This window comes from Myotis davidii, unplaced genomic scaffold (assembly GCF_000327345.1).
Source record: "Myotis davidii unplaced genomic scaffold, ASM32734v1 scaffold217, whole genome shotgun sequence".
In the NCBI taxonomy this organism is placed as follows: domain Eukaryota; kingdom Metazoa; phylum Chordata; class Mammalia; order Chiroptera; family Vespertilionidae; genus Myotis; species Myotis davidii.
In genome coordinates, this window is record NW_006290034.1 from 11,720,200 (window position 1) to 11,726,231 (window position 6,032).

Sequence of the window (6,032 nt, forward strand, 5' to 3'; positions counted from 1 at the left end):
GCCAGGAGGGCGCGCGCTCGCACTTACCTGGCGGGGGCGACACGGTGATCACAAAGCTGGTTCTCCCGGGCGAGGCTGGGCCATGCACTCAGGGGTGTGGAGCCCCACGAGCTCTCCCCTGACCTTCCCGGTCCCTGGTGCCACACTGCGCCCCCCGGCCCCACCCAGGCTCCCCCATTTCCTGACCCAAGTGTGTGGACCCCTCTGCCTCCAGCGCCGGGCCTCCTCCTGTCCGACGGGCACTCCCACGGTCACCACAAATGCCCCCCGGTGCGTGGTGCTGGGGAAGCGTGACCGACGTGTCCCCATGACCTCCCACTCCACTGTCCTCCGGCCAGGTCCGAGGGAGGCACCCCTTCCAGGAACAATGAGGCCCGAGCCCTGCTTTCGCCTGGAGGCTACTAGCTCCCTTTCCAGCACGCCCTTTCCCTGCTGGGGCTAGCCAGCTGCAAAAGTTTATTTAGCGTGCAAAACGAAAGTACACTGGAGGAGAAGATTCAAGGGGGCTGCCCAAGAGAGATGCCTTGGCCTTTAAGAGAGAAAATCACGGAGGCAGAAGTGAGCCAGCTGGGCTGTGTGGACTCAGAAAACAAGTTCAGAGACAAAAGAAGGGCCCGTAGAGCAGCGGTTCTCACCCTTGGCTGCACATTAGAATCGCCTGGGAATCTTTTTTAAATCCTGATTTCTGGGCCTCATCCTCCAGAAATTCTGTTTCTTTGTACTAACGTTGTGGCCTCACCCCATCACAAAGAAACAGAATTTCTGGAGGATCAGGCCCAGAAATCAGGATTTAAAGAAGATTCCCAGGTGATTCTAATGTGCAGCCAAGGTTGAGAACCACTGCTCTAGAGTGTGTGTGTTTGTGCTCGCAGATGCACTGGGTCCTTTGCCTTAAGTGTTTTTGTCTGTTTTCTAAAGGCAGGAATTTTAGGGGAGGTCTCAGGGGGGATCTCCATAGAATAGTCATCAGCTTTCCAGGTGTGTCCTTTAATATGCTGATTCATCAAAATTAGCACATAGGGTCAGGGCCATGGTCTCTACTGATTGGTTGGTGCTAGTGTGTGTGTGGGGAGGGGTGGGGGTGGGGGAATCACTGGTCCTGATGTCAGCTATGGTGTCGCTTTTTCTGGTTTTGGTGCTTTTCTGGTCCTGGAGTTGAAACAACTGAGGCCTAGATATTCTCTCTAGTTTGAACAAAATACTGTCTCAACAAACTGGAGGCTTTGTTCCTATGATTATTTGATGCTGATCAGAACCTCCTTGTCCTGAGGGCTCAATGCTTAATGGAGTGAGAGCATGTACAAGGGAGAAGAGGCAGGTGAGTCAGGGTGCTGCTGGGTGAGGCCATTGGGAATGGGCTCTCTGTCTCCGTGTCCCCATTCCACCTGCCAAAGCATTCTCCTAATTGTTTACTGTCCTGCCTCACGGGGAGGAGAGCAATGGACAGAGAGAACCCGGGCATGTGGAAAAGTCTCCTTCAGGCGCACAGCAGAGTACTGATAGGACATGCTTGGGAAGAAACTGCCGGAGGCCCAGGGAAGAAACTTCTGTAGAGACCCTAAGTCAGGGGTGGGCAAACTTTTTGACTTGAGGGCCACAATGGGTTCTTAAACTGGACCAGAGGGCCGGAACAAAGGCATGGATGGAGTGTTTGTGTGAACTAATATAAATTCAAAGTAAACATCATTACATAAAAGGGTACGGTCTTTTTTTTTTTAGTTTTATTCATTTCAAACAGGCCGAATCCGGCCCGTGGGCCTAGTTTGCCCATGGCTGCCCTAAGTTCTACTAGAGACTTAATCAATACACATGATTAGCTCACAGTTTCTGTGAGGACTAATCCAGCCTGGCTCAGCTGGTACTACTGCTAGTGTCTCTCACTGAGGGGTCAGCTGAGGCAGGATCTGTGTCACCCAGGCTCTGAGCTCACACGGGGCATCTTCGGGATTCAGTTTGGATTGAAGGCCTGCTGTCCTCTCTGTTGGTCTCGTTCAGTGCTAGGTCATGTGGATCTCTCCAGCTAGCAACTCATAACACAAAGGCTTAGTCCTCAGAGCGAGTGACTGAGAGAGACAGAGACAGAGAGACAGAGACAGAGAGACAGAACACAGGTCAGAGTGAGCAAGTAGGTAGCATTGAATTTTTTTTTAATTAAAAAAGATGATTTTCAAAAGAGAAAGGAAGAGAGTGAGAAACATCTATGTAAGAGAGAAGCACTGATTGGTTGCCTCCTGTACATGCCGTGACTTGGGATCGAACCCACAACCTAGGTATGGGGAATGACCTCTGACAACTCCATAAAGACTCTTAGTTGCCTAAGAACACCTGAGATTCGGGCCAGAAGGCATGGCCAGATATGTTACAGCCCCTTTATCTCATTTATACAGCGAAGGTTTTTTGCTCAGACTCTCAGAAAGTAATGCCAATGGAAACACCAGAGTTAAAAACCAGCCACCTGTGTTTCCTTAGCCTGGGTTCTATCAACCCTTAACTTTAACTCTACCTTGAGGATTTAAACATATAGCTCCAGTAAAGTCAGATTCTCTACCACAAGAAAGGGAAGGTACTGGATCCAACAGACAACTTAGCCAAATTCTCCTGACAGGCAGGGAACTGGCGGGCTCAATGGGCCCTTTTTTTTGGATCCTGGCACCAGGTTGGGTCTGCAGGCTGGTCCTAGGTGAGCTTCTTTGGAATCCTGCCGCACTATGCCAAGTAAATGTCAAGATAAGAAGCATTCAAACCTGTGCAGGATTTTTGTGAGTTTATTGGAGCCAAACTGTCAACAATTGCCAGGAAGCAAAAGCTCAATGGATTGAAATAATGTACTAGAAAATGGCAGTATTGCACCTTACTTTATACATTACATTATACATTACAACCAAAAGTGGACGGAGAAGGGGGTCCCATGAACTACACAGGTAATAGATTAGGGATGTGGGAGAAAGCAAAGCAAGGAAATCTCTGGGAATGGATAAAAAGTAAAATGATAGACACTTCCTTTATGCAGGTGGATGTAGGATAGTTAGCAGTCAGCAATGAACTCAAGAACAATGAGCAGATTTGTGGTCTCTGCAGAGCACAGAACAGTTCCTGTGTTTTGAGGGGTCTGGAAAAAGGAAAATCCCTTTGACATCCCAAAGATAGGTTACAGTAGATGCCAAAAGACAATAGACAGGCTCCTTTAAGGTAAAGATTGACTTTGTCAAGGAAGATTCTGGCCTAACACATGACTACACACCATAAACCTCTCTTAGTTAACAAGTTTTAATTTCAGGCCAAACTTTGTAATTTAGTTAGTTTAGGTTTCTGAGTTTGAAAGGCCGCCATGCAGGCCTTACCTGAGCTAGCCACAGGTGAGCGTGTGACCCCCTTTTCATCCACACTCTCCTTCAATCACTCGTGTTCCACCTCTTGCCACCAATCATGTCCCTCCTCTGTCCCACCATAGGGGGAGAAACCATCAAAGACCTATATGCTGCAAGCAGCTGAAGCTTCCTCACCACCTGCAGGCCTGGCAGGCACACCCACTGTGCTCAACACGCCAGTGCCCATGAACCTCTTCTCTACCTGCGAGGTGGACTGCTCCAGCCCCAGCTGCATGCCCAGGTTGTGACTTTAAAGAAGCTTGTGGTCTTGAAGGAGCCGGAGAAGGAGCTCATCTCCATGGTGATAGCAGTGAAAATGCAGGGCTCAAAGGGCATCCTGAGGTCCCATGAGATTGTGTTGCCCTCCAGCGGGCAAGTGGAGAGTGACCTGGCGCTGACATTCCTCCTGGAGTACCCACACTTCCTCAAGAGAGAAGCCAACAAGCTACAGATCATGCTGCAGCAGAGGACGTGCTATAATAACTGGATCATCCTGGGCTACAAGACACTGGCCACAGGCGCCATCCACATGGCCGAGGTAAAACAGCGACCCCCCCAAGGGAGGCCAAATGCTGAGTCTCTGCAGCAGCTTCAAGGAGGTCTCCACCAAGGTGGCTGAGATCTGGATCTTCTCCCTGTCCAGTCAACCCATTGACCACGAGGACAGCTCCATGCAGGCCAGCTCCAAGGCCAAGTCCGTGGATAGTTACATTGAGGGGGAGTCTGAGAGCTTCTCCTCTGAGATGGAGACCAGCTACAATGCCATGCACAGGCAGGACATGAGTGAGGATGACTTTGAGCTGGGGCAGCCCAAGAGGCAGCAGCGATCCACGCAACGAAACTTGAAGCAGAAAGTCATGGGGCTGCTTCCCAGATCCAGTGTGTCAGAGGAGGTCCTGGACTCGAATCAGGACCCTGCGGAGCATGTCCCAGATGTGGAGGACCTGGACCTTTCGTATGATAGCCTTGAGAATCCCAGTGACAGTGGCCAAGACATGGAGGACGATGACAGCATCCTCAGCCCCCATAAGACCAAGCTCAGGCCATACTTCGAAGGCCTGCCACACTCGAGCTGGCAGACAGAGAGGAGAGCATCCTCAGTACTTGGAGCCAGAAGGAGCCTCCGAGTCTGGTCAACATGCTTGTGAAGACCCAGGGTCCGGGCAGCAAGCAGCTGAGTGACAGTGTCTCCGACTTGGTGGCCTACAGCACACCCACCATCAAGGTGAACAAGATCTGGATCTTCTCCCTGTCCAGCCAGCCCATCAGGCCCCTGGACAGCACCATGCCGGCCAGCCCCAAGGCGGAGTCCACGGATAGCTTCTCTGAGGGAGAGTCTGAGATCGTCTTCTCTGACTTGGAGGCCAACTACAGTGCCATCCGCAGGCATGATCTGGACGAGGATGACTTGGACCTGGAGAACCTGATAGTAAGAAGGAGGCCCATGACCAGGCGAGAGAAGTACCAGCAGAAAGACGCAGCGTGGCTGCGCAGGTTCCAAGTGACGGAGGAGGTCCTGGAGTCAGAGCCGGACCCTGTGGAGCAAGACCCCGATGTGGACAAGGACCTGGCCCTTCTGTTTCACAGGTTGATGAACCCCAGAGACAGGAGCTCAGACATGGAGGATGATGTCCGCCTCCTAACCCCACCCATGCCTGAGCTCATGACAAACTCTGAAAGCCTGTCAAGCAGCCCAGACCTGGAGGAAGATGACAGCGTCCTCAGCACCCCCAGGCACAAGCCCAGGCCATACTTTGAAGACCCATCAAGCTGCCTAGACCTGGAGGATGATGACAGAGTCCTCGGCAGCCCCAAGCACATGTCCAGGACATACTTTGAAGGCCTGTCAAGTGGCCCAGACCTGGAGACCATAGTCCTGATCTTCCAAAAGGAGGAATTGCTTCCCGTATGGTGGTAGGCCCCACTTCCAAGGCCATGTCAGTTCTGGGTGTTTAAAGAATAAGAAGGGGATGAGCCCATGATTCAGGGACCAACTTCAAACAGCCCTCTTTGTTGTCAGAGACATACTGCAATTATTGTGACAAACAGCCAAGTCCTACCCCAGCATCTCCCTTATGACTCACCACCACCAGAAAGGCTGTAGATATCTTCCCTTCCCTGAACCAAAAGTTCTTTGGCAACAGGGACTACACATCCAGGTCAATCACTTGGAGCCATGTCACAAGCATTTGTGTTTATCCTGAGCCACTCTTTCATTCATCCCAATGGATTCTGGACCCCAGCTGTCCTTGGCTGTTTGGAGCGGAGACCTGGACCATTTGTTCAGGGTACAGAATTTAAGAACCCACTGAGCACCACTCACTTTACTTTAGGATGAACGTATGGCCAGAGCAATATTTTAAAGAACTTATCTCCCCTCAATGCTTGCACTTTAGAAGTGAAGGCAAAAAGAATAAAAGAGAAACTGTGGATGCTGGAGATGTACACTGACACTGTATAACCGTAAAGGAGAGGGGTAACTTTCTGAGGAGGAGAGGGGGACCTAGATACCTTAGATGAGGCATTTGAATGAATGTCAACACCTAGTGTTCAAGCAAGGAAACCAGAGAAAAAGATTACAGACTATGACATGTGAGCAAAACTACAGCGCAGAACAGACAAGACACCAGGAGGACAGAAACACGTCTAGAGCCAAGAGTGTCC

General features: G+C 50.8%; 1 pseudogene; it reads left to right on the top strand.

Annotated features, from left to right (window-relative positions):
• Positions 1 to 3,204: 3,204 nt before the first annotated feature.
• On the top strand, positions 3,205 to 5,286 carry LOC102773630 (annotated as a pseudogene).
• The last annotated feature ends 746 nt before the right edge of the window (positions 5,287 to 6,032 follow it).